This window comes from Rhipicephalus microplus, chromosome X (assembly GCF_043290135.1).
Source record: "Rhipicephalus microplus isolate Deutch F79 chromosome X, USDA_Rmic, whole genome shotgun sequence".
Taxonomy (NCBI): Eukaryota; Metazoa; Arthropoda; class Arachnida; order Ixodida; family Ixodidae; genus Rhipicephalus; species Rhipicephalus microplus.
The window spans coordinates 96,988,825-97,013,996 of NC_134710.1; positions in this window are offsets into that span (position 1 = coordinate 96,988,825).

The window sequence follows — 25,172 nt, forward strand, 5'->3', positions numbered from 1 at the left end:
AACGAGAAAGGCAACAGCAGCGGCGAGAAGACCCCCGAAGCAACAGGCCTGTGCTAAGGACATGCCTGTCGATCTATAAGAGGTGTGGACGCTCAGTTCCAGGGCGAGTTTCTGTTCTGGAATTTGAATAACCGTGTCGTGCCTGTCTATGGGCTTTTCTGATCTAAGAATCAACGTAAAAACAACCAAGCATCACCTGGCTAAAGCCTAGAAGCAACCAGATAAGTCTTCACAATTGTCCAGTTTTGCTGTTTCAAGCCTTGAGCGGCTTAGTACAAGCTTTGCCAATTCTTGTATGTCACTGCATTAGATGCAATATAATTATTGTGTATAGTTTTTGCAGCCACCAGAATCTGAGATAACTTATGGGGTTTTTATAACTAACATGTCAAAACATTTCTCATCTCAGTAAGAATTACTGTTCTTAACAAGTATGGTAGTGTGAGCATGTAAAGAATGCTCCTCATTCTGGCTTGTTTTCATTCACCGTCTCAACATCAGAAGCCAAGCCTAGAGCTCATTTCGACAGAGGCCAAATGCCAGAGGCCCATGTACAGTCGTCAGTAAGCTTAGCTCGAATGCTCCACAACATGTCCTGAAGCAGTTTGGTTGACACCAGCGCCACGCAGCTTTGAGTTTTGTTGCCGAGGTGTTACGCATGCATGCCAACATACAATCCAAGCTTACCGAGCTATAATCTTGGCAACAGTGCCCAGTGTTTCGCGGCTGGCCTCAGTCAAACCAGTCCAAGACACGCTGGGGAGCGTTCGAGTTAAGCTTTCCGACAATTGTTTGGTGCAATGTCGTTTAAGAACACCAGATAGCTGCAATTCCTAAAGCTCTCTGCTACAGTGCGCTCATATTCATGTTGTGGTTTTGGCATGTCAATGCCCCGATAATATTATTAATAAAGCTATACAAATCCAAACATAAGGACATCACAGTGAAAGTAGTCTGGCTGTTTAAATTTCAATGCATAAAAAAAAACAGAGCAGTAAGAACATTCAACATGAGCAGTCATGATGTACGTTCCCTGCGTGTAGTCTGCTCTTGTGCAACAATATTTCAACAAGAGCCATTACCAGATTTCACACAGTTTTTGTCATGTGCACCTTGAAATTGTGTTAAATTATTGGAGATATAGCAACTCGGTCAGGATTGTAGGCACTGCGTTAATACGATGAGGTTAGTTTCTACATTTCATCTGGAGCACAGCGCGAATAAATTTGGCCAAAAATGAGACGTCCCATGTGAAGCATTATGCTAACGTAACTCCTTAGCAAGAACAGCAACAAGGACGCTACATATATGAGACGTAACGCAAGTGTGCGAGTAACACATCTCGTAGGCGACTGCATGCAGTCGGCCACTCGGTCAAAATAGCTGAACACTAGTCAGGAAATGTCCTGCCGAAAGTCAATCCGTGCACAGACATGACATTGAAACCAACAAAATATGGTCAACGGGCACATTCTCGTCTTCGCCGCTTCGGTGAATCATGAATGCAAGGCGTGAAAACAGCGCGCAAAGACAGTGTGCAGCTGGGCTAGCTACCCTTGCTGGGCCGCACCACGAACTGAACCTAATTTGGTAACACGCTGAACACGGCTAGCACATTACAGCCCGGCAACATGCCCTAAGGTGGGACAGGTCGGCATCGATCAACGCACCAACCACCTTCCGCGATCAAATAAAAAGCACAGTAGGCGAGCGCTGAGAGTCTCAAGAACTGCGAAGGCCAACCCACAGAACACTCGGCCAAACTGTGCGTCGAATGTCAGCGTCCGGTGTATATACATGCCGCAACACGAACCCTACAGTTTTGCAGATAATGCACACTCACTCCATACGTTTCGAGACGATGCCCCACATCAAAATTTGTGACCATTACGACCTTTACGACGCCAATTTCGCCAATGGGTCATCGCAGCTCTAGCGCAGCTTGCTTTACGGCTCTACCTACCGTAAACAAGGCGTTGACAGTAACCTAGTTTTTACAATTTAAGCCCCTTCACGGGTGCAGCCCCGTTTTTACCTCTGTTTTTGCTCAATTGAGAAAGTGGCGCTAGTGAAAATTCACTGTTGTGTTAAAAAATAAACATAATTTATTTAGATAACAAAAACTTCCTAACTTGAACAACAATCTGTTTTGTTTTGCAATTGTTTTTTTTGCTGCAGCACTAGCAGTCTTAATCAGATGCAGCACTTAGTTTTTTTGTGTGTTGGCTCAAGTTGGCAAACATAAAAGCGTCTTTCTTTTTGGCTCGTGTTTCCTCCGGTTTCCATGGCGAGCGTAGACGATCGGGACGACGGGACCGGCGCGCTTTTTGTTCACGCTTGTGATGATAGTGAAGGTAAGCATAAATGAGTTCATTGCACTTTAAAGCTGCTACTCTCGATGAAGTGAAACTACTGCGTGCATGTAATAACAATGTCACGCAGTACCCCGCCATGGCTGACACAAAAGTACAGGAGGGGTCAACAGTTCCCAGGCCACGCTGCGATGGAAATACATGGGATAGTGGCCTAAGAACTTTTGACCAACCCTGTACGTCGAAACCACGATGATACAAAAACCGATCCTCGGATCGAGTTTGGCGTAGCGCAATCTGAAAGTTGGATCGCGTTGCGATAGGGGCTGATCGCAATTGGAGGTGTCAAAGTAGCAGCACCTGATCCGGCTTAAGCCTCATCCAGATAGGCCCTTTTTGTGATCGTAACTGCTCGTTCGAAACCGGTGCAGTCCGTTTTAATTTCGATCAGGTCCAATCGCTATTTGTGCGATGTTTGCGCCAAACTCGATTCGGATCAGGCTGTAACGCAATGCATTGGCCAATTGTTTGCGATCAAAAGCGCTCTTGTGTCACCGGTTTTGAGATCGAGAAATGATCGGGCTTGGTTGTGACCAGAAGTACTCTTGTAGCATTTGCATAACCTTTAAGTTATGAAGAGCAGGAATGATTGCACACGGGGTGTTGTTGGAGCCAAGATTTTGAAAGGTTTTGCCAGGCTGAAGAAACAAATCCGCTTCTCGAAACGTTCGCCCCAACGACACCCCGTGTTCGCAAATTTTTCATGTCTTCAAGCTTCCATTTTCCCCTGAACTTCTCCCTTCACCCTTCGTGACTGTATATCAGATGTCATGCTGCTAAAGTCGAGGCCACGGCCGCCGAATCGCGAAGAGGCTAAGTACAAGCAAAGCTATACGTTTGAATCCACATAAAAGATTCCCAGCTGGCCAAAATTAATCCTGAGTACTCTCTTCTCTATGGCATGCCATATTATCACCATTTTAGCTCGTGTTACTGCAGTAGCTATTAGCTTTCTATGTGTGTCAACTTAAATATAAAACATTCGCTATATCATATGCAGATATGAAACGGTACCAGAGACGTTTACAACATGTCGGCGACCGGCAGAGAAAAAGAAGAGTTGCTGAATGTGTGCAAGAACACTTCACAGACATTGCAACTTCATCTTTTTGCGAACAGGATAAGAATTTCGCAAATGATGAAGACAACAAAAGCAGTGATGTCACGAAGGCTTCAAATCAAAAGCATGTCAACCCTACAAATGCTTTTGCAAGCACGTCAGCTGTATAACAGCCAAGATTGGCCAGCAATGTGGCAGAAGTTGAGTTTGAAACAACTTATGAAGAACAGTCGAGCTTGGCCAGCGAGCTGGCAGCTTGGGCCTGTGAAACTAAACTTGTGCATCTCATCTAACGCTGCTGCTGAAAATATTGAAGAAGCACCACTTGGAGTTACCCAGTGACTCACGAACCCTAAATGGGACACCGAGGTCTTCCGCTTTAAGAAAAATGGGGACATCTGGTTTATACCACTACTTTGGTATTAAATCAACTCTAGTATAAATGAGACAAGCAGGAAGCATAACAAGTGATACCATCGCACTTCTCACAAATATTGATGGGCTTCCCATTGCAAAGAGTTCAAGCAAACAGTTCTGGTCAATATTGGCATCTGTTGAGGAGTCCACTGATATGAAGCCTTTTGTCATTGCCTTGTTGGTTGAAAACACAAAACCTGAGAGCCTCCAGCACTACATGAGTGATTTTATTGCAGAAGTGAGCATGCTGGAAATAGAAGGTTTCACTCAAGGTGACAAAAAGTTTGCAGTTCAAGTACGTGCATTTATCTGTGATGCACCTGTAAGGGCATTTTTGAAGTGCGTCGAGTGCCATGGGGGCTATTACTGTGTCGAGAGATGCACTCAAGAAGGAGTATATTCTGAAAGCTCTCGAAAAGTAATTCTCGAAAAGTCAAAGTGCTGCTGCTTACCTGGTAGACAAGGTTTTGTTGTACTGGGTTTTTTGTACTGGGTTCTTTAACCCAGTGTTGTACTGGGGTTCCTTAACGTGCACCCAAATCTGAGCACACGGGCCTGCAACATTTCTGCCTCCATCAAAAATTCAGCCGCCGCAGCCGGGATCCCGCGACTGAAGCTAACATGGTCTTTCAAGTTGTGGTTTCAGAGCGCATCTGTGTTGCGACTTGTAGGGGTTACCAGAAACCATCCTTGCCCTCACCCACACTAGCGGCCATATAAAGCAGCCACCAGGGCCCCTTCGGTATTTCCCTGGATGTGCAAGCACAGCGAGCGACAGATGGGAGAAGTTGGCAAAAGTATACGATGAGTTTTCATGTGCGTGGAGAGTCCGTCGGGCCCTAAGATAGTGGAGACCAGCGTGGAGGTTATTCTTCTGATTTGTGCCACTGTCATGATACAGGTGCGAAAAACAATTAAATGGTTGCCATGCGGGGGCCATGAACAACAACGAAGGGGTCAAAAGCTTTAAATTTTGAAGTGCGGTCATCTGCAAGCAGGCATCAAGTGACAACACATACCATCGTGGGACTATAATGGCACTATGTGATGTGGACCAGGAAGGTAGCACTATTGCAAGGCAGTGCTGACAGTGATCATTATTGGTGGTTGGACGAAATTCGAGTTTTTAAAAACAGCTGCTGCGAACAAGTACTTTACAGACCACTTACAAGGCTATGTGCATTAATTTTGTCCCGCCGTGGTTGTCTAGTGACTAAGGTACTCGGCTTATGACCCGCAGGTCGTGGGTTCGCATCCCTGCTGCGGCGGCTGCATTTCCGATGGAGGCGGAAATGTTGTAGGCCCGTGTGCTCAGATTTGGGAGCACGTTGAAGAACCCCAGGTGGTCGAAATTTCCGGAGCCCTCCACAACGGCGTCTCTCATAATCATATGGCGATAACAGCGAAAGTTGGGCTAGTTGGTGGTTCATACTTGGGAAGTAAAAACAGCGCAACAATATAGAGAAGGACAGAGGAAGAGACGACACTGCACTGACTCGCGACTAAACTTTATTGAAAGATACACGCACATATATTAAGCATTTGTCAAGGTTGTCCACGTGAACGGGTCAAATGCTTGATATATGTGCATGGATCTTTCAATGAAGTTTAGTTGCGAGATAGCGCAGTGTCGTCTCTTCCTCTGTCCTTGTCTATATTGTTGCGCTGTTTTTACTTCCCAATAATCATATGGTGGTTTTGGGACGTTAAACCCCACATATCTATCTGTTTCTCGACGTGCATTAATTGTGCAATGGTGGTGAATGGTTTTCATTGTCTTATCAAGAGCATCTGCAATGTTTATGCTGCTACTAAAGCTATTTTGTTTGTTTATCATCTGCAGTAATTCCTGAATATTTCTTGTTTTTGCAGAACAAAGTGCCGTGGCCTGCTTATTGATCACAGCCAAGCCTTGGATGAGCATCGAGGAATAAAGTATATACGGGCATCATGCAATAAAGTATATTTGCAATCAAGACATGCAGTTAAGCTGAGTTAATGCTGCCAAACAGCTGCAAAATGTAGAAAGTCTTTAAAACTGCTGATTAGAGTGCTTCGAATCAGTCTGGTTCAGTCCTTGCATATATATACAAGCCGCTAACACACATGCGTTCCATCAATAATTTAATGTACTTTATAATACCCTATTGCAAGTTGAAGACATGCATCAGCTATGATTCGCAAGTTTGTCTTTTCAGTTAAAAAGACTTCTGACATTGGGCCTGTTTTTAGCATTGCATGAGCATAATTCACAATAATTCTTAATATTTCATAAATGTTACGGAAGTGTAACTTGTAACGTCACTTTTGTGTTTTGCTTAACGTTATGCAAACATCATCATAACGTTTTATTATGTTTACATATTGTTCAAGATAACATTATCGCTACGTTTATTCAGAATGTTAGCAGAACATTTAGTTTCGATGACATTAACAATATTGTTTCACCATTGAAGCTGAACGTAAAAGTAACATTATTATAACATATTTGTGCTACTTGTGATAGTTGCTATTGACACAGTGTATGAATGAGATCAGTAACTACCTGAACTATGTCATAGCTGAGCTTGACGGTAATAACGCTAATGTTCTGCTGGATGCTAGATTGTTGCAGGCAACGTTGTTAACAACATTTATTAACTTTTTTTTCAATCATAAATGACATCTGCGCTTGAAAATTTTTCAAATTGTCAGAATATATAAAGATGTGAATGCTGTAGTGCAATTCATCGCATAAGAATCAATGCTCAAGAAAACATTAGATAAAGTCAGTTTTGACGCTTGGTTTAACTAGAATGTGTATAACAGCACTATGAAGGTCAGGCGTTTTCGAAAAAAAAACCCTTCATTACACTATAGTGTAACGAAGTTATATATGGTTGATTGTGTGTGCGTGCGTGTGTGTGTGTGTTTAAGAAAAGAGAATGCACCACTCTATGTGTTCCAGCTTTCTGGGGCCACGTGCTATAGCTTTCAACACAGTAATGTTTCCTGTCCATTTTGCTTCCTAGAAACCGAAGCTGGAAGTAGTAATTCGTGTAAATAAGAAGATATCAAATTATTCAGCAAGAATATGTGAATCCTGAAACACGCATCGTGCTTCCTAGAAGAATAAAAAAAACATTTTAAATGAAAAACACGCAAGCCATAAATTCTATAGCAACACCTCATTAAGAAAACTACCAGAGCATAAAGACACAGGAAGCCAGATAGAGAATAAGATACATGTACATGCATTGCAAGATTGCCCTGTGGTGTGTAGTGAAATGCTTTGCATCCAATAAATGCTTCAATGCAACTGTTAAAAATCGGCTATACTATTCATTTATTCAATCATGGCCAACTTTTGTTCAGGTTACCTAAACCAAGTTTTTTTTCGTTATGTACACTTACTTTGTGCCATCTCCTGTCTCATTCATGGTTAGGTAGAGACGAGAAAGAAAAACAAAGAAAAGGCAATTTGGTTCTCGGAACGAACACTTGGCTAAAAATAACATTTGCTATTGAACAAAAATAAATGGTGCAGTTTTGACATATAAAAATATAAAGCAATGTATTAATGCAGCGAAATGCCGTGACAACTATGGCTTGAAGTTAAGATAATCTTTGTTCAAGAATTAAATCATTGTCTGCTCGTAGCTTTTTACCAGGTCTGCGTTGTTTCTTTGTGCCATCATGACAAACGGTTCATAAAGCTATAATGAACTTAAGCATGAACGGATAACATTACTAGTGAGCAATTTTCGACCTCTACCACTCATAATCTGGTCCCACTAAAAGTGTTCATTATCACCTGGAAACCAGGCATTTTTGTCTGGTTTCTTGTATATAGCCAGCATTTAACCAGGACTTGATTAATTTACCGCCCACTTGTCTTCATCCCGGAAGTCTCTGCAGAGAGTCAAGTCTATTTTATTAGACGTACCACCGCAGCGGGAAGCTTGTGTCCCGCTGCGTGGGCGTAACACTATAGTGCTATATATTTTCACTGCCTGTTCTTCAGATCTATTCATAGGCGCGTCAATAAAATTAGTTTCATTTTTACAAAATGCACTGGGGGATGGAGATTGCCCAAAATGAAGGAAACTGTCCAAGCGTACAAACCCGACATCGCGATGTGTTTCTATTCACTCACTCGACAGTAGCAAACTACACAGACTTGATTGTCTATTTCTCTTCATGCAGCGTAGTTTTCCTTTCGTGCAGCTTGTATTCAAAGTGTCCCATTCAGGATACATGTTCCAGTGACGTAGTCTTCTTTAGATCTTTGCATTTTTAGGAAATTGAATGTGTTTTCCTCGCTTTCTTTCACCAGACGGAGCCGAAATCGTCTCACCGTTCAAGTAACTGTGGACATACACGCATGATTAGCCTTCCTGAATGTTAAAGATGCTTATGAAAGCGCAAGCAGAGAATTTTTACGTATTATGAAGTCATACGTGGTGATGTTTAAAGCTGTATAAAAATAGAAACTCGAGCGAGTTGGTATAGGCGTTTATCTTTGGTTGAAGCAGTGCGCATTGGACGAGGACGAAGAAACGCAGCACCGAACAGCCACTTTTCTGCGCAGGTGTTTTGATCAGTGCCCGTTCTGTGCTCTCTGTGATGCTTAGAGCTGCTCGTGAAAATTCGTAGGACGTCTGAGCACACAAAACTATCAACACAAAGAACCACGGTGGCAGATTAGCGATTGCCCCATGTTTGTGGTTTCTCTATTTTGTCCTTCACACTTTATTCTAAGCACAAAGAAGGACAACTTAGCTGAAATTTAAAAAAAGATTGGCAGATCCCACGTACCTGCGAATCAACGTTCTGCGAATAATGCGGAGGGAAGGTGACCATGTTGCAATTTTTTTTTATTGAGCGACACGCATCATGAAATGACGCTAAATATGTGTACAAATGTTGCACGCACAGACATATGTTGAAGCGTTACAGATGTTTATATAACCAGTTGTTTGCACTTGCCCAACGATGCCAACTGGAATATGGGTATTAGCAACAACAGAAGCTAATATGAAGTGCTTATGCTCGCGAGGATAGTAGCACTGGACGCTGCTACATAAATCAAATTCAGCGTGTGACACCTAACTACAATTGACGTTAACCCGGCGTGGCGGCTGTATCAGAATAGTATACATTTGTAATGTTTACAAAAATTGGGTAGGCATCACTGCAACCACTATAAGCGTAGTTCCGAAACCTGGCGTAGCTCTGTGGTAAAATGCTTCAATGCTCGCAGAATGCTTGGTGTCGCTGCCAGCTGGGACTCTGACATTCAATTTTTGCATTCGTCGGGTCGACGCTAATGATGTCGGGTTTTTCTTAACGCTCGCGCTTTAAAATTACCCATGTGTGTTCTCGTCGTTCCTGGGTAGATACCAAGGGTTAATCACCTGTGGCACATGCCCGTATCAGCGGCACATAACCAGCCGGGGGTATGTGCCACTGTTTGGCTGGAACTTTTTGACGACATACGTGACGGGATTGTGACATTATTCCTGTCTTGACCAGCGTGTCGTATTCGTCAAACCATCTTATTTTGGTTCATGCCCAGTTAAGGAGGTGACCACGAGAGCACCCAAACGTAAGCGGCTAGAGAGATAGATGCGCTAAATGTCACCGAAGTTCACTAAAAAATGCTTCACATTTAATATATCTTGCATCGGGGATAGGCAGGAAGTTCCACAGATGGCTCCTGTACTATAGTTAATGAAACAAGATGACATAGTAGTTTCAGTGGATAATCTCGGCGATTTAGAGACACTGCGAATGCGTATGCCGATAAGGCAGCACGTCTAGGCCGTACTTTAGCACAGAAAAAATATGAAATTACCATAACTGATGAGGTACCTCACGCTAATTATTATTATTATTATTATTATTATTATTATTATTATTATTATTATTATTACTATTGCTGTTCTTGTTGTAGTATCGTACGAGAACCACAATATAATTGTGATACAGTCTGTAGTGGTGGGCTGTGGAAATTTCGTCCATCTTGTGTTCTTTAACGCGTACCAACATCGCTCAGGACACGTGCCTTCAGGCGGAAACGAACCCGCAACCTTTTGGTTCAGCAACCGAGTACCATAATATCTCTACCACCAAGTCGGACAACCCCAAAAGCAAAGCGTGAACATTGAATGGAGGAAGAACCATTAAATAAAGAAACGAAGAACAGGGTTAGTAAGAGTGCACAAACATATCGCCGTCCTGAGAAAGACATTGGAAAAAACAGGATTGGTTAACTGTAGATAGTGAAACGAAATGTTCAAAGATGAGGCAAATGAAGAACTACAAATTTAGCAAGAAATCAATTAGAAGGGGCAATATTTGCGCACATTAACACGAGAATAAATGTACCTTGAACTTTTTAAGGCACGAGCTGGCCGCCTGATGACAAGAGCATTCCAAAGCAGCAAATGTCCTGAGACAACAAGGCTGTTTCCACTTTCCGGAAGCTAAGAAATTCAAAGGAATTGGAAGCATTAACTGATTAGCGATGCACATAAGTGAGAGACAGTCAAAGCATTCGAGAAAAAAAAAACAGGGGAGTAGACAGACAGAGACACGGTCACTGCCAGCACAGATAACTCTGCAACATAGAGGTAGGTTTTAATGAAAGAAAAGGTTAGTCAGGGATAGGCGAAATACGGCGGTAAAAAAGTTGGAGCAAATGTTTTTGCTCGCGTGAGCTATAGGTGGTTATTTGCCACCGTCTCATTTCTGTCGAACAAATAATTTATCATCACAGCATCAAAAACATAGCCAACATGAGGAAAAAACAAACATGCTTCTTGGTAGCACCTTAGCATGGTGTTTGCCCATCGATATGGATGACGACCGAAAGCGTCATGACGTCTGCTCTCATTTGTATACACCTCAACGACATAAAACTAGCTGTAAGAGCGTAAGGCACGTAGGATTCCCGCTCCCACTCATCTGCGCGAATGTGCCCCAGATCATTGAAAAAGCGAACCTGTGAAAGCGCTTGCGAGGAGGGAAAGGTAAAAAAAAACAGGGGGGATAGCCGGTGCTTAGATATGCTGGCTACTGTGTCAAAGAAAAAGAGTTGAAAATAAAAAACAATAGAAGGAAATACAAAGAACAACGAAGAGAGAAAAAAGTGTGCATGCTACAAATGATGTTTAGTGCACAATACTCCTCAAGGCCTGTCCGACAACAGATACCCTACCGTTAACAGATACCACTTCATCCGTCAATGTTCGTCAGTAGAAAACCACTTTTCACACATAAATCGTTGTTAGCTTTTTAGAGAGAAGTTCGTACTTTTCATATCATATACCCGGGCATTCCGTAGCACGACCTCTCCAGAGAGGTCTCCGCTGCGGTGGCTACACTCAACAAATCACTTGCCTCACAGCCCTCTGACGCAAGGGTGTGAACTATCGAGGCACTTGTGCTAATGCTATACATCTCCACCATGGTTTTTATTATTACAAATTTTAATCATCAATTAACACCTCACAATTTTCATGGGATGGTTATGATTTTATTACTTTTATGTTTTTACCCGCCTTAGGGCGAAGAATTTTAAGGCCCTTATACAGCCGCTAATCACAATCATTATCCACATCTCTTGTCCCATGAACTGACGCTCTTGGCCCTCAAATGGCCCTTGCGCCACAAAGCACCAAACATCATCATCACCAAGGCCTGTCTCTAAGGCCCTATCTATTCTCAAGCCGCACTACCTCCCGGTACCTGGCAGAAGGTCTTGGTCGTTCGCCCTTCTCACTGAAACAGCCAGTGCGAGAGAAGTGGGAAGCCATCAGCCATGTTCGGTGTGCTCATGCGGCTCGAGGGTACACATGGCCCAACACTTGTGGGGTCTCGAAATGGAGAGCGCCACGCTCTTGGAGTGAACGGACAGAGTAGACGCGGTCGGAACGAACCAAACAACACACATTTATTTTACTATATACATTTTGAATGATAATATTGTCAGCTCAAATAATATGCATCAATTGTGACCAACACGCTAGAACAAGTTTACACAATATTACAAAACACTCAGCAACAGACAAACACACAAGGCGGCTTCGCTAACGCCTGACTCAAAACACGGCCAACTGCAGACGGCCCCGCTCATCCCCCACATGGTTGTCTGCGCAAGCAGGCGTTTGGTGTGTAGCGACACCACGGACCCCCACGCTTAGCCGAGCGTGGCTGAGCCGTTTCCGGGGAAAAGGGGATCTAAGGATTGAGCAGACGCCGGGTGATGGGACCTTTAGGGCCTCCCACCGCCCCCCCCCCCCCAGAGGCAACACAACTCTTTGGCCCTGGCTTTACGTAGACGGCACCCCTGGGCTGACCCACTCAGGAAAAACCGGCAGTCGCCTTTTTCTATTTCTTTCTCTCCCCACAGCTTCGTCTTTCTCTCAATTTTAATCTTTCCTGTCCTCTCTTCTCTTCAATTACGTCTAACTTTTCTGGCGGCAAAGGTTAACCTGGTGTACAGTGTCCAACCTTGGGTATGCTATATCGGGTTATAGTGGCTTCGTACAACTGGCGTCTGTGATGCCTGTGGGTCTCCGCAGCGTCCCCGTGTTGGGCTCGATGGTGAGAGGCTGGCCTCGCTACCGAAAGAAATAGTTTTTATTGTTTCAACCTCTTTTCCACATCTTCCCTATTGCCCTATTTTTAAAAGAGAGCGCATCAATGTAAACTTACAGTTTCGTGCAAAGAACACTGAAAATTTGCCGCATTTCCACATCATGCGCACCGAATGTCCCGACATAACAGCAAGATCAGTGTCACCTTTTTTAGTCTCAAAGTGTTTTACAGACACCTTTGGACCTGATTACAAAGGCACAACAATGGCCAGTGAAGACATTCTTCTAAAAGTTAAGCAGAAGGCCCAATATGTCAAGTTAAACTTTCTAACACCTTCTGGCACTACTCCTATATTTATAACAGCCCACCATTCCTTGAAAACAGTCCGTGGTGTGATATCCGACAGTGGCCTCCTAAATCTCAGAGAGGCTGAACTTCTTGATGGATTAAAATATCAGAATGTCATCCAAGTGCGAAAAATCGAAATTAGGCGCAATGACCATGAAGTACCAACAAAGCACTTAATCCTCACTTTTAATACTGCCACACTCCCAGAACATATCCAGGCAGGCTACATAAAGATGCGCGTCCGACCATATATACGTAACCCTCGCAGGTGCTTCAAGTGTCAGAAGTTTGGCCACAGCTCACAGAGCTGCTGTGGCCGCGTGTCTTGTGCAAAATGTGGGTCTCAAAAAAATATGAAGTCGAGAAGTGCACCTCTGATCCACACTGTTCTAACTGTGATGGACATCACCTGGTTGCTCTCGCTCTTGCCCTGCGTGTAACAGAGAGAAGGAGATTACAACACTAAAGGTCTACGAAAACATCTCATACAAAGAAGCACGAAACAGACTTTCATTGGTCATTGGCACAGCGGTACACGAGCAACCTGTACCCCCCGCAGCATCATCCACTCCTACTGCGGAAGCAGTCCGCGCTGCTCCGCCGCCAACAAGCATGCAGGCCTCTGGGTCTTCAGTTTCCGGGCCATCTGCCAAGGCAGAGAGCCCTAAGTCTCTCACACCCACACGCTGACACCACGAGCGGGCGTCCAGCGTCTCTGCCGAGACGATGGACAACGAAAAGCCTATCGGCGTCTCAGACGTCGAAAGATCGGCGTGACTCTAAGAAGCTTGCCAAAAAGGAAAAAAAAACACGTATTAGGGGGCCTAAAACAGCCTTCTAAAGTAAGGTTGTCTACTTCGACGCACAGCACAAAAACTCACTCAAACTGATGGCTACACAAATAATGCACTGAAACGCTAGGGGTCTTCTCCACAATCTCGATGACGATACAGAACTTTTACATGAGCACAATCCCAAGGTGCTGTGCATCCAAGAGACACATCTGAAGCCATCACGCACAAACTCTCTGTGACAATATGCTATGTCTCGCAAGGTCCGGGATGAGGCAACTGTTTCGTCCGGTGGTGTAGGTATAATAGCAGAACAATTTGTGCCTTGCCAACCTCTTAAAGCTGGTGCACACCGGCGACTAGCAGCGGTCACGCGTCCATTCGCGACTGGCGACCGAAAAGCGACTGATTTTCACATCGGCAGCAGCTGCATGCGAGCGACGGGAAGTCGCAAAACTGGAGAGTCACGTCAGGATCTCGTTATCAGCGAGAACTCTGGAGAACGGTGCCGATCAGCTGATCGCCGACAGCTGAGTTAGCGGAGCAAACGAGCGCGTTGCATTTATTGTTTTCGTCTGTTCTCGCACAGCATTCCCAACAGCGTCAAAGAGTTCTATTCAGGCGAAGAACAAGAGAATGTCATCGGGCTGGTGCGCTGTTCCATGGTGTCAGCGGGGGCAGCACAGATGCTTCCAAAAAAAAAAAAAAGCCGGTGGTGAGTGTGACCGTCCCTTCGATCGCGAGAGTTGGCCGGCCATGCAAGAGGCCTACCTCCCGAGCTGAGCTGAAACAACGAGTGGTATTTCCGAGAGTCATACGTATTCAAAAACGCTTTTGAATTTATCTTGACTTGCCACAGCCTCCATTGCAGCACACATGCGTGTTGAACGCGGCGTCTTAAGTTGTTGCCAAGGCATGAAGCACAAACGCGTTCCAAACGCGCTGCATCGAAGGCGGTGACCAGTCAAGCTCAAGACAAAAAAAAAAAAAGATTCTGAATACGGGGGAAAGTTAGTGCACAATTTATTTTCTCTTTACTTTGATGGTGGTAAGCTTCTTACGAATGCCGCCACGTAAATTCGACACTTTGCTCGAGCTGCTGCGCCACGCCACCTCCAAGCCAAGTATTCCGTGGTTACCATGATGCCACAGACCTAGATGAACGCACTCGTTTGTATCTGGTGGCAAGAGGCTAGCACAATAAAAAAAAAACGGAAATTTAGCATCGCTGCTTGGTTCCAGCAGCCTCGCGACTGCAGTCGCACGACTGAAAAATCGGTCAGGAAGCGACTACTAAAGCAGTCGCTTTGCGACCGTGTGCGACCGTTCGCGACTATTTGCGACCAGTCGCAAATGGTCGCGTGACCACTGCTAGTCGCCGATGTGCACCAGCCTTTATTCTTCAGGCGGCACTCGAAGCAGTGTCAGTCGGCGTCATTCTAATTGACAAATGAGTCAACGTGTGCTCACTATACATACCACCAAACTACAAACTTGATCGCACAGATTTCTCTCACCTCATTGATCAGCTGCTGGCACCCTACATTGTTGTTGGTGATTTCAATGCTCACAGCACTCTATGGGAGGGACGCTCACTGCGATGCGAGAGGCCGACTGATTCCTCCTGTGTTCCTGAGCATGCCTCTTCCATAAAAAAGTATGCTTATCACAACATTCACCACAAGTGATATTCGTCGATAGACTTGACATCTCTCTCTTCATGGAGTAAGAATGGAATGTAGTCAAGAATCCGTACGGCAGTGACCACTTTCCTGCTATGTTGACAACATCACATGACTTTCCTCCTCATATTCCCAAATGGAAGATAGCATCCGCTGTCTGGGAGAAGTTTAAGAAATCAACCCTTATACTTCATGACTTTATCGCAAATCGTGACATCGATTGCGCAGTAGCATTCTTCAGTGCATTTATTCTTGATGCTGCTGAAAAATGTATCCCGCAAACAAATGGTCACCCGTGTCAACGATGTGTTCCCTGGTGGAACGAGGACTGTAGGGATGCGCGTAAGAAAAAAAAAGCCTGGGGCATCCTGCACGCCTATATACGAATGCAGAAAACCTTGTTGAATTTTACAAAGTGAAATCACTGGGTAGGTTCCTTTCTAGCATTAACTCCCACATCCATGAAAAGAAAGTCTGGAGTGGCCTCAGAAGTTTTAAGGGGCAGCAAGCACACCGCCTGCCCTTGGTGAGTCAAGGAAACACACTAGAGCACTAGGCCAACAGCCATGGCAAGCACTTTGAGCGCATTTCCAGTTCTGTGCATTACTCAAGATTTTTCTTAAAATATAAAGAAATGACAGAACGCAGAACATTTGAGTCGAAGTGTAAAACAAACGAACAATATAAAACTCTATTTAATATTGCCGAACTTAGGGCGGCCTTGAATGCATGCCACAGCACAGCACCGGAACCCGACAAAACTATGTATGACATGCTCAAACAGCTTCAGGATGACACAGAGATCACTTTACTTGCCCTGTATAACACTATCTGGGCTGCCGGGTACCTTCCATTCACGTGGATTGAGGCCATTGTTGTTCCCATTTTAAAGGAAGGTAAGGACCCTTCTTCAGTTACAAGTTACAGTCCAATAGCCCTTACGAGCTGCTTGTGCAACGTGTCCAAGAAAATGATAAACATGTAGTGAATAAGAAAGACGTTGATACCATCAGGTCAGCTATCATCAGCACAAGACAAAGGCACGAGATCGGCGATCAAGCACCGTCATCTGGGTTCGCCTGCCTTCCTTTAGAGCTACCACCCACTTGCTGAGTCCTTCAATAAACCCCCTTTACATTTGGTGGATCGTGCTGGGTAACTGCATCACCTACACCCTGGAACTCCGATCCCGCACCCTGCCGTCGACCATGCAAGTTGACGCTGCCCAACAGACAGCACCTCTCGCGGCTCCTACTTGCCCCGGCCCGGTTCACCAGCGAGACCCCGCAATCTTTTCGGGCGCCGAAGACCAGGACGTCGAGGACTGGCTGTCGTCCTACGAAAAAGTCAGTGGACCAAACAGGTGGGATGACGCTGCTAAGTTGAGCACCGTCAACTTTTACTTGGCTAATGTGGCGAAACTGTGGTACACAAACCACAAATCCGAGTTCGAGAACTGGGCCACTTTCAAGCAGGCAATATCCTAGGTTTTCGGTCGCCCTGCCGTGCGGAAGTTGCGCGCCGAACAACGCCTGCGCTCACGGGCACAAGAACCTGGCGAAACGTTTACCGCCTACATCGAAGATATACTCGATCTCTGCAAGCGTGTCGATGCCGCAGTGAGCGAAAGTGCCAAGATCCAGCACATTATAAAAGGTGTTGATGACGACGTCTTTCAAATGCTCCTGGCGAAGTCTCCTGGCACGGTGTCTGAAGTGGTAACTCTGTGCCAGAACTACGACGAATTGCGACGGCAACGAGCCCTCACCCGTCGTCCATTTCAGCCTAACCAACCACTCACGGCACTGGACGTCGTACCTGACCACTCCCGCCTTCTAGCACAAATGAAAAACTTTGTGCGTGAGGAGGTCGCACGTCAGCTTTCCCTCCTGCCGTTTTGTCAGCGCCAAGAGCTCCCGCAGCAGCAGCAAGAGCAACCACCGACACCGTTAGCTCCCATGCTCCGACATGCACTTCAGGACCAGATTGCCGAGGCTATGCCAGTGCCCTTTCAGCAGCAAGTTGTCGCCGCGCCTCTAACTTATGCTGACGCAGTAAAGAGGCAGCAGCCACACCAGCCCTCGCCGTTCAATGGACTGCCGCATGTCACCGCTCCTACTCAGTCTTCCGTCGCATGGGCTCCTCCCCTCGCTACCACAGCCTCGACTCAGCCGTATGCCGCGTGGGCGGCGCCCCTTACTGCAAATGCCTGGCGAACGCGCGATAACCGGCCGATCTGTTTTGCGTGCGGCGGACCTGGCCATATCTCCCGATACTGCCGTCGTCGCGTGCCCGCCTACACAGACGTCCGACCACGAAGCAACTACATGGACCGACCACCTTTTGGTTATGAAAGTTCGGATCGTCAGTCAAACACGTCTTCCCGTGACTATTCAGCAACTTTGTCTCGTCGCTCACCTTCACCCAATCGACGCTCCTTGTCACCCATGCGTCCACGACCAGCCCCTCAAAATGAGGGAAACTAGCCGTCGCAGTTCAAGGGGCAAGAACTGCGCTATCGAAATCTTCAAGTCCTCGCATCTTGCCGTCAAATATCGTCGAAGTTTTTGTAGACGGCGCCCATGCATACGCTCTTGTGGATACTGGTGCCGCTGTGTCTGTTATAGACGCCAACTTTGCCGTAAGCTCCGAAAGGTGACCACGCCGCTTGATATGTTCTTACGTGCAGCAAATGGAGAACCTGTTCGACCTATAGCCGCCTGCACTGCCCGACTCAAAATTGCGGAGGACCACTACATTGTTGAGTTTATCGTCCTTTCCTCGTGCTCTCATGACATCATACTTGGCTGGGATTTCCTATCCCGTAATCGTGCCGTTATAGATTGTGCCCGTTCCGAACTTGAACTGCTTCCGTTCTTCGACCAGCCCTACGACCATACTAATCAAGCCGCGCACAAGCTAGTTGTCAAAGAAGACACCGACATTCCACCGACAACAGCTGTTTTGCTCCCTGTGGTCTCCGACGGCATGCGTGATGAAGTTGCATTTTTCGAGCCATCAAGCCTCTTTCTAAGTGCTCCCTTATTCAGCCCTCTCAATTGCCCTCTCAATTTCTAATGGAGCCATGCTCTCTGCCTTACCAATCCCTTTCCGCATATTATCAAACTGTTTAAAGGCGAGTCTCTTGGATGCGTACAGCCCATTGATAACGGACAAATTTTTACCGTGCCACAAGAATCATCCCAAAGTGACCTCGCCGCCATCAGTGCTCTTAACCACTCTCATCTACAGGCTTCAAAAGTGTTTGATTCGGCGATCGCAGACGGACTGTCACCATCTGAACGATCTGAACTCCTCCAACTGCTGTACCAGTACCGCGAATCTTTCGATGTTGTTCAACCTTCACTTGGCCGCACTTCTACCACTCTACATTACATCGATACCGGCTCCCATGCGCCACTACGACAGCGACCATATCGTGTTTCTGCTGCAGAATGCCAAGTTATTACCGAACAGGTGAACGATATGCTGCAACGTGGCGTCATTCAACCTTCACAAAGTCCATGGGCCTCACCTGTAGTGCTCGTTAAAAAAAAGGATGGTTCCGTTCGCTTCTGCGTGGATTACCGGCGCCTAAATAAGATCACTCGAAGAGACGTGTATCCTTTACCCAGGATTGACGATGCCCTTGATACTTTACAAGGTGCCGAGTTTGTTTTCATCATTAGATTTGCGCTCAGGGTACTGGCAGGTCCCCCTTGCAGATGCCGATCGACCAAAAACAGCCTTCGTGACACCGGATGGTCTGTATGAGTTTAATGTCATGCCCTTCGGCCTCTGCAATGCGCCTGCCACTTTCGAGCGCATGATGGACTCGGTTCTTCGGGGTTTGAAATGGCGAATCTATTTCTGCTATCTGGACGATATAGTCGTCTTTGCGCCAGACTTTGGAACACATCTCGAGCGCCTCAAACACGTCCTCACGTGCCTGAAGAATGCTCAGCTCCAACTCAACCTCAAGAAGTGTCACTTCGCTGCTCGGCAACTTACGATTCTCGGGCACGTCGTATCAAAGGACGGTATACTTCCAGACCCGGCTAAGTTACGTGCTGTCGCCGACTTCCCCAAACCAACGACTATGAAGCAGTTACGGAGCTTCGTGGGGTTATGGTCCTACTTTCGCCAGTTCGTGCGCAACTTCGCCTCTATCATTGCGCCTTTGACCAAACTTATAGGCAGCACCACTGATATTTCGTCATAATCTTCTGAGTCTGACCAAGCCTTCTGTACCCTTCGTCGTCTCCTCACTTCGCCACCAATACTGCGTCACTACGATCCTACGGCAGCAACTGAGGTCCACACCGACGCCAGTGGTGTCGGCCTCGGTGCGGTTCTCGCGCAACGCAAGCCTGGATTCGCCGAGTATGTCGTCGCCTACGCCAGCAGAACTCTTACCAAGGCTGAATCAAACTACAGCGTCACCGAGAAGGAATGCTTGGCGATCGTTTGGGCGCTTGTCAAGTTCCGCCCATACCTTTATGGCCGTGCTTTTGATGTAGTAACGGACCACCACGCATTATGCTGGTTATCTTCGCTTAAGGACCCATCGGGTCGTCTTGCCCGTTGGGCTCTTCGGTTTCAAGAATATGACATTCGCGTGGTATATCGTTCCGGCCACAAGCATGCCGATGCTGATGCACTGTCACGATCTCCCCTACCCGATCTGCGCGTCGTTTCATTCCGACCCGCAATGTGCTCACGCCGGTGTTTTCAAGACCTACGAGCGCCTACGAAAAAGGTATTACTGGCGCGGAATGTTTAGCTTCGTCCACCAGTTCATTCGCGGCTGCCACGAATGTCAGCGGCGGAAAAGCCTGCCACATCCTGCAACAGGCTCATTGCAGCCACTTCCATGCCCAGACCGCCCATTCGACCGAGTAGGAATTGACCTCTACGGACCACTACCATTAACAGCGGCAGGCAACCGATGGGCTATCGTGGCAGTGGATCATCTAACACGGTACGCTGAAACTGCTGCTCTCCTCACAGCTGCAGCACAAGACGTCACAACTTTCATACTCAATCGTTTTGTGCTTCGTCATGGTCCTCCTCGAGAACTCCTCAGTGACCGAGGGCGTGTTTTCCTCTCCGATGTAATACAAGCACTTCTTCAACAGTGCCATATGGTTCACCGGAAGAGTACATCCTACCACCCACAGACGAACGGCTTGACTGAGCGGTTTAATCGTACTCTGGGGGACATGCTCGCTACGCATGTCGCTTCTGATCAAACAAACTGGGACCTCGTTCTCCCATTTGTTACATACGCTTATAACGCCGCTACGCAAGTCACTACCGGGTTTTCCCCATTTTTTCTCCTGTAAGGTCACGAACCATCACACACCATCGACACTTTACTGCCATACTCGCCAGATCCCTCCGAATACAAGCCTGTCTCGGAAGCCGCTCGTTACGCAGAAGAGTGCCGCAAGCTAGCCAAGCGGCTTACTACATCCGACCAACAGCGCCAGAAGGAGATCCGTGACGACGACCATCGTTCTGCACCAACGTTCGTTCCTGCAGCACTTGTATGGCTTCATGTACCACCCTGCGCCCCTGGTGTATCACCCAAACTACTCTCCAATTATCATGGTCCCTACCGCGTGGTCGAGCGTACTTCACCCGTGAACTACGCCATTGAACCCCTCACGCCACCGAGCGACCGTCGTCGGCGTGGGCGTGATATCGTTCACGTAAACCGTCTGAAGTCGTACTTTGACCCGCTTGTCCCCACGTGTTAGATCACCAGGATGGCTTCAACTTTTTCGCCGGGGGTAATTGTAGTGAATAAGAAAGACGTTGATACCATCAGGTCAGCTAAAATCAGCACAAGAAAAAGGCACGAGATCGGCGATCAAGCACCGTCATCTGGGTTCGCCTGCCTTCCTTTAGAGCTACCACCCACTTGCTGAGTCCTTCAATAAACCCCCTTTACAAACAAAATACTTATGCATTTTCTAGAAACCAACAATTGCTTGACCATTTTTAGTGAGATTTTAGAGAGGGCCGGTCTACTACGGGCCTTCTCGTACGCATTGAAGCATATATCCGCCATGCGTTTTTCCACAAACAGTACTGTCTGTGTGTGTTTCTCGATGTGGAAAAAGCAAACAACACCACATGGCGCAACGGTATCCTTAGAGATCTGTCAGACATCGGTATTCATGGCAATATGTTGAATATAATAAAGAGCTACTTATCCGAGCAAACATTCCGTTTTCGTGTTGGGAATGTCTTATCCAGGCCATTTATTCAAGAAACGGGAGTACCACAAAGTGATGTCCTGAGTAGCACCTTTTTTATTATAAAAATAAACTCATTACGACTCTGAATTCCACATACCACTTTCTATTCCACATATGTAGATGATATCCAGGTAGGCTTTAGGTCATGTAATCTTACAGAGTGTGGCATGTTCAGCTTTATCTGAACAAAGTGTCTAAGTGGGCTGACGGAAACGGGTCCAGGTTAAATCCAGAGAAGAGCACCTGTACACTCTTTTCTAGAAAGATAGGCATTCACCCAAATCCTGAAATTGACTTGCGTGGCCAGCGGTTACCTGTAGAGGCCAAGCATAAATTTCTAGGCCTTATTCTAGATCCTAAACTCACATTTACATCCCACATCAAGTATATTAAAAAAACGTCTGCAAGAAAAATGATCATTCTGAAAGTTCTCTCAATCACATCGTGGGGGAGTGACCGAAATGGTCTGATCAATCTCTATAAAAGCCTCATACGCACGCGCCTGGATTATGGGGCAATAATATACCAATCTGCCACTCCAAGTGTATTGAAAATGCTTGACCCGGTCCACCATTTGGGCATCCACCTGTCTACGGGTGCTCTTCGCACTATTCTCGTAGAGAGTTTGTATGTCGAGTTCAATGAGTGGCCATTGCACTTGCAAAGAGCGTACATGTCTTTTATATAATATTTAAAAATGAATTCAGACAAGTAACCCCTTCACACACAACTATCAATGACTTGTCGCATTGTACACTTTTCGAGAACCGTCCCTCATTTCAACAGGCCTACTCACTTTGTGTGAGGAGCCACACTCAAGAAACTGGTGTGCCACTTATTGAACACCGTCTGATGGCTCCCCCTCCACCTCTGCCGCCGTGGCAGTGGCAGCCCCTTGACTGTGATACCTCCTTTGTAGAAGTTGCGAAGCATACGCCTACATGTACACACTCATTTTCTCGAACTGCGGCTCAAATACAACTGTCCTGAATTCTTTACGGATGCTTCTAAGTTTCATAGTGGAGTGTCCTATGCTGCCATTGGTTTATCCTTTTCAGATTCTGGCATTCTCCACCCTAATTCAAGAACATCCACAGCAGAAGCCTACGCAATACTTGTGGCTGCTAAACACATAGAGAAATTCAAATTGTAACGTGAGGTAATATTCGCTGACTCTGTGAGCGTCATAAAGGCATTCAAAACCCTAAAAGTATAGAAAATCCTGTATTTTTGATGTTTTACTCTCTTTTATGCACCATTTACTCCCTCAAAAAACAAGTTGTATTTTGCTGGGTGTCAGGGCGCTATGAAATCTGGGGAAATGTGTTGGCGGACCAATTAGCCGCCTCAGCTCACGACAACGCTAACACAAATACATCTATGGATGTTGCTGCGTTAGAACTGAAACACCTCTTAAAGCAACAGCTGAGGGCATGTTGGCAGCTTTCATGGAATAAGCAAACATGAAATAAATTACAAGTTATCGAACCGAGCCTTGGAACTTGGCCGCCAGTATCAAGATCACGTAACACTCAAGTAACACAAGGCTACGAATAGGACACCCCCACAGCACTCATTCATACCGCTTTTGTCCGGTGGTGATCCTCCCGTGTGTGACAGATGCGGCGGCCCACTCAGCCTGCTTCATATTTTAATTAAATGCAACGAATTGGATGCTCTTAGACAAGAACATTTCCTGCTTCTCCACTGACATCAAATACCACTACGTCTGTCAATGTTCATATGTAAAGAGCCACTTCTGAAGTAAAAATCCTTGCTCACATTTTTAAGAAATTAAATGTCCCGCCGGGTTGGCCTAGTGGCTAAGATAAAAAAGGTGGCCTAGTGGCTAAGGTACAGCCTAGGGCTAAGGCTGCTTACCCGCATGTCACGGGATTGAATCCCGGCTGCGGCGGCTGCAATTTCGATGGAGGCGAAAATGCTGTAGGCCCGTGTGCTCAGATTTGGGTGCACGTTAAAGAACCCCAGGTGGTCGAAATTTTCAGAGCCCTCCACTACGGCGTCTCTCATAATTATATGATGGTTTTGCGACGTTAAGCCCCACATATCAAAATAAAAGATATAAATAGTTTTTACGTCATCTTTCCCAGACAATCCATAGCTCGACCTACGTGTGGAGGTTGCTGCTGCGGTAACTAGAATAAAAAGCAGCTTCCTGGTGGCCATTGGACACAAGCTCTGATCGCTCGTTTTAATATGGCTCCTACCGTTGCATCGCTTTCCAAAGAGTTTGAAGACTTTAAGGTGTCAATTGAAAGAAAATTAGCTAGCGTTCATAACACGTTGGAATCTGTAAAATCTGCAGTGACTGGGTGTCATCCTGAAAGTGTGAACAAGCTGCAATCTGAGATCGATGACATGAAAAAAGCCATGGATTTCATGAGCAGTAAGTTTGAGGCTGCAAAGTCGGAAAGCAGCGGCCTCAAATCTGACAATAAGCACCTAAATGAAAATAATCAGATGCTGCTGCAAAAGATTAGACATTTGGAAAAGTACTCTCGCCTCAATAATTTGGAAATAAGAGGTGTTCCAACAACGCAAGGCGAAAACTGCACAAACATTGTCGAGCTTCTCGGCAAAAAGGTCGGTTGTCCTATCAAACCTGATGACATCGATACTGTACACAGAGTACCAACGCGCGACATAAATAACAAAAACATCATTGTGCGCTTCTGCTCGCGCGAAATGCGCACAGAGTTTCTGAAGAAGGCTCGGAAGTTCCGCCCAAAAACAGACTTGCTCGGTTTTTCGGCAGCGCAGGAAAAGCCTATATGCGTTAATGAGCATCTGACGTCTGATAATAAGCGGCTGTTTTCTAAAGCACTTGCTCTCAAGAAACAAATAAAGTGGGCTTTTCTGTGGACTGACAATTGTGTTATTAAGGCAAGACAAACTCTCAATAGTGTAGTGCACAGAATTGCCAGTGATGTCGATCTACATGTGTTCAACTCATAGGTGTGAAATAACGTAAGCTTGAAAAAAAAAACATCGTGACTTATTTTCTTCCGAGTGACTTTAATAACATTTCTTCGCAGAACTGGGGTTTTTCTTCGATTCATTTCAATGCTCGTAGCCTCCCTAAAAATCATGACAGTATTACCACTCTACTAGCTTCCCTTAATCATCAGTTCTCGGCTATCTGTTGCTCCGAAACTTGGTTATCGCCTGGTCATGGGGACTTGTATGGCTTTCCCGGGTATGTAAGCGAATATGCTCACCGAACTGATGATCGTCATGGTGGCTCCACCATTTGTATATCAAACAACATTCTGTATAAAAGGCGCAATGATTTAAACCTAAATGTGGCGAAATGTGAATCTCTTTGGTTGGAAATCGATCTGCCAGGTCTTTGTCAGAATCAACGAAAAACTATTCTTGCTACTGTCTATCGATCCTCTTCCAGTGACCCCTCCGCTTTTTGTAATGCGCTTCATCTCTTGCTTGATAAACTTACTGCTGAGCGCAAGAGTATAATAATTATGGGTGATATGAACTTTGATTTACTAGATTCCTCTAACCATTCTGCTCTCGAGTATAAGACTTGTTTTCATAGTTTTGGGTTTAAATCGCTAATATCTGTACCAACACGCTGTTCTGATAACGGTTCACGGTCATCAATAGATCACATCCTC